General features: G+C 43.9%; 1 long non-coding RNA gene across 1 annotated transcript in view; it reads right to left on the reverse strand.

Moving 5' to 3' along the window:
• The window catches only part of LOC142598351 (uncharacterized), a 46,028-nt gene extending 43,085 nt beyond the window's left edge, over window positions 1-2,943 (reverse strand). The window contains exons 1-2 of the long non-coding RNA XR_012832612.1: window positions 2,849-2,943; window positions 2,221-2,324 (exon numbers count right to left, since the gene is read on the reverse strand). This is a non-coding gene — a long non-coding RNA (uncharacterized LOC142598351). The remainder of the gene's footprint in view (window positions 1-2,220; window positions 2,325-2,848) is intronic.
• Window positions 2,944-8,770: the final 5,827 nt, after the last annotated feature.

The following is an 8,770-nucleotide window of genomic DNA, read 5'->3' on the forward strand; positions in this document are numbered from 1 at the left end:
AGGGAAAAAAAACCCCTAACATTAATTTTCCTAGGCATCAGATCAGAGCTCAAAAATATCTACCAGACTTATTTTAAGAAAGGAACTTGGAAATGTTTAACTAAACCCACTAGAGAAATTGCCACACACACAAAAGCAATGACTACACGGGGTATTTACTTAAAGATTTTGTAATCTCTGTGCCTATGCACGTTCTCCTCCTCTCTTATCTACACGCAGACACACAAATCAAGACTCTAACTGCTAACATAACGAAGACTCAGGTGAGGGGCCACGTATTCAAATACACAGCAGAAATTAAGGTGTTTTTTGGTTTTTAAATATTTCTTCCTGCTTTTGCAGACGAGTCAAAGCCCTGTTCTACACCTGAAGGCTGCAATGCCAAGATGAGTAAGACAGAGGCTGCACGTGAAAGACGAGTGCTGGATGTTCATCCCTGGCAGCATGAAGCCGTTAAATGGCTCAGTTTAGGGACAGCGGTGCCTGGGGCTGCTGGCACATAGAGAACAGGTTTAAGTCTTGTGCAAAATGCACGAGTCCTTCTCCCATTACTTCTTACAAGTGGTGCAAATTTAAAGCCACCACCCCATCTGAATGGAGGTGAGGCAATGGAAAAGGAACTGCCGAGATCTTATTTCTCATTTATATTGATGCTTTCATGCCTGTATTTGACTGGTATTAGTAAATAGCTAAGTGTCTCTGTCACTATTTGCTATCCTAAGTAATTGCTAACAGCACATTAATACAGTACAGGGATTTGGGGAATCTTTACTGATACTATCGGTTTTGTCAGAGCCTCAGATAAATGAGGTGAGGAAGAGTGGTAGCTTATAAAAAGTCAGCCAAAGCCAAGAGCTGTAATAATACAAGGAAAGACCACGACAGCAAGAGCCGCACTATGGCAACTGCCTATCAGCACTAACCTTGGAACTGCTGCCATCGTGCACATTAAATATTCCATACAGTGCCAGTGAGCTGTGCTAAGCTGGAGCGCACGCTGCTGCTGTTTGCTATCTTCTCTATGCAATATTTTACTATCTGTTCTTTGAAAATAGTTTTCATTGTTTTCTCAGGATTAAAACAGCAACAATAACAGGAAAAGTGTGGATTAGCAGCTCAAAAATTTATTAGCTCAGCTAATAAGTGTACGGTATTCTGCAAAATTGACTAACTTTCAATTAAATGCATTTCGAAGTTTGTTTTACTTTATTTAATTTTCAGACTTTTACCTTTTGCAGGTAATAATTTGAAAGGACCTTTTCTATTTAATGTACCTGTGTACGTTTGGGTTGGCACCCAGTAAATGTACTCTTTAAACAGGATGGTTAAAAACTTCTCCTGTACAAATGTAATTTTAAAGCAGTCTTTACTTTGCCTCCAATTAAAATACTCAAACGGGCCAAAAGTCACACGGAAACCAGGAAAAGGTGGTAAATAAGTTTTGGCTGAATAACATCAATTAAAGCTTGGCTGTGGTCCAGCTTAGAAAGAAAAATAAATGCAAGTCAGTAAATTTTGAATTAGCTAACGTTTACGTACTGAGCATGGACAGGTTAGGACAACGGACTAACCCGTTGCCTCTGTTTGGAGATGCTGTTGTGGAGAGCAAACACAAGAGCCCCCCGCCCCAAGAGTCATTCACAGGGCTGGCTCCTGTCTCTTGCAGCCCTCCTGTATCTCATCTCTTGGCAGCTTTAAACCAGCAACCTACCTACTATAAGGCAGGTACAGTTTTTCTTCCTGATACCTGTTTCCTTCATCGTGAAAGCTGGAGAAGGGCTGGTGACAAGGGCAGGGAGTGACAGGCCAAGGGGAATGGCCTGAAGCTGCAGGAGGGGAGATGGAGATGAGATGTGAGGCAGAAATCCTTCCCTGTGAGGGTGCTGAGGCCCTGGCACAGGTTGCCCAGAGAAGCTGTGGCTGCCCCTGGCTCCCTGGCAGTGTTCAAGGCCAGGTTGGATGGGGCTTTGGGCAACCTGGGCTAGTGGAGGGTGTCCCTGCCCATGGCAGGGGGTTGGAACTGGGTGGGCTTTGAGGTCCCCCACTGTGATTCTGTGATCCCCCCTCACCAGTTTATCCTACTTATTGGGTAAAATCCTGATGCAGGATAATATACCTGCAGTAAGAGGCACACCTTAGAGCAGGATGAAACTAGAAGGCACTCTGCATGGGAATCACGGCCAGTTCCCCATCATATGACTTGATGGGGCAGGTACATACCTGGGACAGATGAAACTTGAGAGGTCTGGTGTTTGTCTAGTAGTCTCACTTTTTTCTGGCTGATTTGGATCTGGAAATATTCCACCATACGGCCACAGGCTTATCTGATCGAAGACAACAGTGCATGGAGTGAGTAAACAGCCACACTGGACCTTGCCTTTGTTCTTTCTCTTCTATGCTCAGTGCCTGTCGTTCTCACAGGGCATGTGGAGGGTGGCAGGAGAAACACGATCCACGCAAAATGAGTTCCTGATCACAAGATGAGGGGAGCTGCTAGGCAGGGATTACTTTCTGTGGAATTGTATTTTGGGTCCAGGAACTCTCCTTTTAGAACTGACCCCTCCATGACCAAATCACTGAAGCTCTGCTCATTTATACCCAGTCAAGGACTATTTGCAATTAGTTTTGTTTTTTTTTTTTAATTTAGCAATAGCTTACTCTGACCTGCTCAGAAGCAACACAGCATGGTTAGTGGAGGCTTTACACTACTTCGCTGCAATGCAGACTGAGACTTAGAAGATCTGAAATCGATTCTTTATGCCACTACAGACCTCCAAACTCTCTGCCACTACAAACTCTCCAAAGTACTACACTTGTAAAGCAGGATTAAATACATGCTTTGACTCACCTTTTGTCTTTTGACATCTTGCAGCCTCTTTGGAAAAGGGAATGGCTCAGATCGGGACTGCCAACTCCAAGCATTCAAAACCATCAGCCAGGCCTAAAAAAATAACAAAGAGACCAGGAGATTAAAAAAAATAATAATGCATTTGGAGTTCCTTTTATTTGCTTTCTCAGTTTTATATCGCTCAGGTTCATGTTTTCAAGCATTTTCAAGAATAAAACTGCTTTCTTTTCCATTAAAATAATAATAATAATAACTGAAAGCCGAGACTGCAAACTATTCACATGACTCCAGGGATTAAGACTTTAGGGAACGCAATAAATGTACTGAGAGTCATCATAAAACTACGTGAGTTGGCAGGCACCCCGTGCCTCATGTCTACCAGGATGAGGCCCCAGTAAACAATAATTTCTATCTTGCTATTGTTAAAAGTGGCTCTCCCTTCCCAGAAGACGCACCTTCATGTATCACAGAGGGCTTCTGCCACTGTCCTCACCGCTTGTACTGTATGTACAATGAGGAGCAACGGTTTTCAGCCCCCAGCTGCCTGGTCCCCTACTTTGCTATGGCTCCAGTGGAGTCATCCCAGAGTAAATACCACTGAAAGGCACATTTGACCATTCAGTACCAGGATTGGAAGCAACACCCTTCACACATCCCACTAGAAATGCAAAGGGACCAAAAATCCCCAGCTCAGTACAGCACTTCAAACACATCATTAACGTGCTCATCCCTACGAAAAGGCTCAGAAACAAGCTCTGAAGTATGCAGAGCAGTTAGGTAAGTAAAATGAGATGATTTGAATAAGTGCAAAGGCAGAACAGATACCCATCTTTAAGGAAACAGTGTAGTTCAATCCATCAGTCTATCCTGTTACACTGACAAGGGGTTGCCTCTTGTCAGCCACGCCAATTAAGCACTTTCAAGGCCTATTTAATGCAGACAACATGAGAAGTAAATGAAACATGCTCAAGTGTTGCAATCCCTGCAGCCAAAGTATCCACAGATGCTTTTTTTTTTTCCTTTTTCGCTTTCATTATAGCTGCTCACATCAAAACAATATGAAAAACTAGACAACCAACATCTTGCCCTGAAGGTAAACACTGTCCATGTTCTCCCTCAAGGTGTGACAGCGTATTGCGAGGTCGGTTTTGTACAAACCCAAAGATATATGTCTGCTCCAGAAAGTTGCCACCAGACGGGGTGGACGCTTGCAGCAAACCACCCAATTTATACATCCCAGGTTTCCCCACCTGTAAGATGGAGAACTGTTAACCTTATTGTCAAAGTGCTTTAAGACCTACTCGTGAAAAGCATTATATAAAAGCTAGGTATTATCACACTGTTGCGGTCCAATTCTTATTAATAAGAAGGAGATGGAAGAAGGTCTTAACTGCATGTACACCTGCTCAGTGGACCTTTGATCTGGAAAGGGTAGAGTGTCAAAGAATATCTGGGGCTGCTCACAGACATATCTATTGCTTCAGAGACAGGCTCAAAAGAAGATTAGTAAAGCCACAGATAATTATTGAAGGCTGCAGTTGAGAGGGAGAGAGGAGAATTGTCTCCTCACCCTTGTGGGCAGAGACCATCTCTGAGCAGAGAGCCTTTCCAAAGGTGACCGAGGGAATAGCACAAAGCCACCGTTGTCGTTCTCCTGGGTTGAGACTCACAAGTAGCTGGAAGCAAAAGGAGGAAGCGGTTAACACAGGAAACAAAAGGCAAACATCATTTTGGGATACATTCATCGCAGCAAGCATTTCCACGAGGAAGATCAGCAGAAGATGGCATGCAACTTCCTGCAGCTCACTTCCTCCTCAGCTACCCCGGCACTCGTGCTTTCATCTCAGTGTGAAAGAACGTGCTGCAGGTCGAGTTGTCTCTCACTGCACGATAAAACGCGATTGTGGGGTTTACTGCAGAGTACCTGCCATGCACTTATTTCCGCACGGCTCTTCTTTTTGTTTGGATTAAGTGGGTTGGGAAATGGCTTCAGCTGCCCCTGCATACGTGTGAAGTGGGTACACAGCTAACTGCTCACTGTTGTGTTGCTGAGATCACAGAGAGCAGTATAATTTCAGAGAGGTCATTAATGTGTTTGATTTTTGGCTGCTCTATGTCTTTTGAAGACATTTCTCATAGCCATCAGAATACAAAATCTGCATGTTGGAGGTCAGAGCAGTCTAAAGGTGTTTTGGGGGAGCTCTTCTTTCACAGGATGAGGGCCTTAAAAAGCAAAAGGCAGCTACTGAAAATGAACAGCGAACCCCACGCATCTTTTGAGGCAGTAGACTGGGCCAAGACGAACTCTTAGGCTAGAGACAGAGGAGCTGCAGTTGCTGTAAAAGCCCAAGCTATTTCTAGTATATAGTCTGTGTCACATAAGGATGTTGACTGGGGCAAAGAAAATACCGCTGTGCTAGACACGGCATCCTGACCTAGACACAATCGTACCTGCAGGGCTTGTTTTATTCAAGCAGAAGGCACCTTTACTCTGCCGATCCAAAGCACAGCTTGGCTGCTGGATAGCCCTGTCCACACTGGGAGCTCTTTGTCAGTAACTGCATCAAGCTTCCTACGCCAGGAAAAATCTCCTGTTGCAGAGGTAGCTCAGGTTGGACAGTTGCTTCTTTGTTCATGTTCTTGCCTCAAGCACAGAGGTAAGATGACTCAATAAAATGTTCTCTATGTACTCTATGTGTGTGGGAAGCAAATGGAGTCCATCAGACTGGAGACACTACGACAGGTCATCCAGGTAAAATAGTTCTGCTTCCTTTTCCTTGTTTGCCAGAAAAATCTGCATGTCTTGCCAGCTCTCTCCAAATTCCCCGTGAGGGAAAGGAGTTGAGCTGAAAGGCCTGATTGTGGCAGAGCCGGCAGGACAGCAGGCAGGGCAGGCAGGTGCAAGACCTTCCACGGGCAATGCAGGGGTTGAAGGAGGGAGAGGATGGGCAGAGATGAGGTTCAGTTCATGGAGGTCTAAGGTGTGGGTCCATTCTTTGCCATGCACAGACATTGCCTTGCACAGCTCTAACACAGCCTAGTAGGTCTACCACAGCTTTGGGTGGTGCCTCCTCCCTCCTGAAACCCAGCTCTAAGAACTGAGCTGCTCTTTGCCCTTGTGTGCAGCAAGCAGTGCCCCGGATGGATGCCAGCCAGCAGAGAATTGTGCTAGATACCACGTTGCAGCACGCAGGATTCCCTTGTCCCTTGGCAAATTTGAGCCAGACCTTAAGTACCACAAGTATAAACAACGTGATAAGCAACACATTAAAAAAAAAAGGAAAAAAGATCACAGTGCTTAATTCACAATGATCTGCATTGTCACTCCTGCTGTACAGATGGAGAACATTAAACAGCTTGTACGTGTGCACACAATTGCGCAACTCGCAGCACAGCCAGAAATGGGGTTGCATGTGGTTTTTGAGAAGTATTAACCTTCAAAAAATCACCTTAAATCATATTAAGAAGTTATGAGAAATTAGTGGTTCTTGAGAAATATATCAAAAGGTCCTGTACCTCCAATTAACTACTCACAGTCTGCATTAGATTGCTACTGTATATACCACATTGCGTTGGTGCAGGACAATTAGGCAAAACACAATTAATGAAGAGGGATATAGAAGGAAGATGAAGTAACCATTTTTTGCTCTATATTTTGAAGAAAAGGGAAGGAAAGCAGGAAGCAACATACTTGTAACATACCATCTATGTCCATGATCTTCTCCAAGGCAAAGAGGGTGACAGAGATGTAAAAAAGTTGTAATGAGGTTTCATTAGTCAGAATCAGATGACAGTCTGTGATCTGATACCAAAAATAACTCGGCTGGTGCTCACTAAGTTAGTTTCGATCACAGTTTAGGTAAAAGCATTTTACTTTATATTAAACCCTGGCAATACAAACGTAGCCAAGTGCTGCACATAAGCTGTGGAGCAGGTAACTAACAGCTTGAAGGGAGGTAACTTTTCCAAATACTCTGATCAGGTCTAAAGCAGCCATCTGACTATATCCTTCAACAGAAACCCAGAAAATAAGAAGGACAAAACATTGAAGGCTAGTAGCTGAGGAAAAGAAGGATAATTCACTTTGGGAATGTGTGAGACAACAGAGGCAAGCACAAGAAAAAGCTTTATGTAAAGAGTAGGTTTTCAAGAGGAACTGTACAGCTGATCCAAGGGCTCTGGAAGGCAATAGAAGGTCTTCTGTTGACTTCAACGGGTTTTGGATCAGCTCTGGAAATGGAGGGGAAGGGCCCGGGACTGGCACATAGAGGCAGGTTGTGGGGAGACTGGAACGCAGCTGCGAATAGCCGGAGGAAGCAAACAGGACCGTAGGGCTGGAACGCAGATGCAAGAGCCACATGGTTTTGTTTGTGTCAGAGAAAAATAACCTGCAGGCTGGCTTGCGTTGAAGCTTGGGGAAAAGAAAATGGAGGAAGGCGGAAAGCAGGTTAGTATTTGAGCCGAACCAACAGACCCATGGCTGGTCTGGTGGCAGCTGCGTGTGAAATCCCACAGTCTTTCCCTGAACGTGCTCCCAGGAGGAACAGGATGTGGACGCTGTTGCGAGACAGAGCTGCTGAGCTGTCGGCTGGGTTGTCCCAGGGTTAGGTGGGGGGAAAGAAGAAGGGAACAAATAGAGATGTGTGGAATAACAAAATGATATCTCTCAGCTGCTTATCTCTGTCTGTAGTAGTTATATGGGTGTCCTTACTGTTGTGGCTGAACATATATCTGTTGAAGAGCAGGGGAAATAGATGCCTACATTGTTTATACAGTCTGGAAAATTCCTGCCGGGTGCATTAATACCTTTGCAAACCTAGTTCAAAGTGAACTTCAGGACAAGGCAGTAGCAGAGGAGTGATTCAACCCCTGATTCTTCCTGAGTACAGCCTAGTGCCCTACCACACAACTAACATTTTACTTTTAATATGCATTTTAATCTCACATGGGCAGAATTTGTGCAGATCCTCAGTGTAGGGGTAAATGTCAACCTTTTCTGCTTCCTTCTCTTAATTAATCAGATAGAATATGAGTTAAAAATGCCAACATTCTAGTTATTAAATGTTGAGACAGACTTGTCATCCAATTTTACCCCCCCCCCCCCCCGCATATGAAAACCACTCACTTAGCTGTTGTGCAATTGTTAAGGGGTTTCAAAAAGTCAGAAGCAGCTTTCCTGTCAGCTGAGACCTTGCAGATACCCCTTTGACCATCTCTGGGGGAAGAAGCTACACTCAGACTATTACAGAATCACTGGACCAAGGGCAGAAACATCAAATGCTTCTCAACTCACAAAATGAAATTACATCCAATTCTCTTTCAAGTCTACCCAAGACCTTCACCACATCACATTCCCTTCTTAAATGCCAGCTCTTTGTTGGGATGTTGTGTCTACTCATAAAGTAACTCTCCTTTACATACTGTTCGAAAGCACAGCTTATTAAGACTATTAGCTTAGGAGATTGGTGGGGTCAGTACATGGTTCTCAAGTGCGTCACACAGAGAAAATGAGCTGAGATAAATGCTTGGATAGCAGCCACTTATTTTTAAAAGCAGTTGTTCACAGTTATTTTTCTTAATTATTTTTGTAAGGCAAAAATGTAGACCAAGAATGCACTGCTTATTTCCATTCATATAACATTTTAAATACCTTTTAGACTAAGCTTTATCCTTACAGAACTAAAAAAAAGACACCAATACAAACTAAATTGCACAGCCCTTCTCTGATGCTCACTGTGACTGAAACAAATGTCTTGTTGTTGTCCCAAAAGTGGAAAAGTGGAAAATTCTACTTTTGGATATCATTGTCTTGACAGGGGTATGTCCAAACCCTTCACAGTGATGCTTCACGATTTCTTTGCCTGAAGAGCTCTTTCATAATATGGGATGGTGACACAGTTTGGTGTGGTATGTGACTTTTCT

Source organism: Balearica regulorum, chromosome 27 (assembly GCF_011004875.1).
Source record: "Balearica regulorum gibbericeps isolate bBalReg1 chromosome 27, bBalReg1.pri, whole genome shotgun sequence".
Classification (NCBI taxonomy): domain Eukaryota; kingdom Metazoa; phylum Chordata; class Aves; order Gruiformes; family Gruidae; genus Balearica; species Balearica regulorum.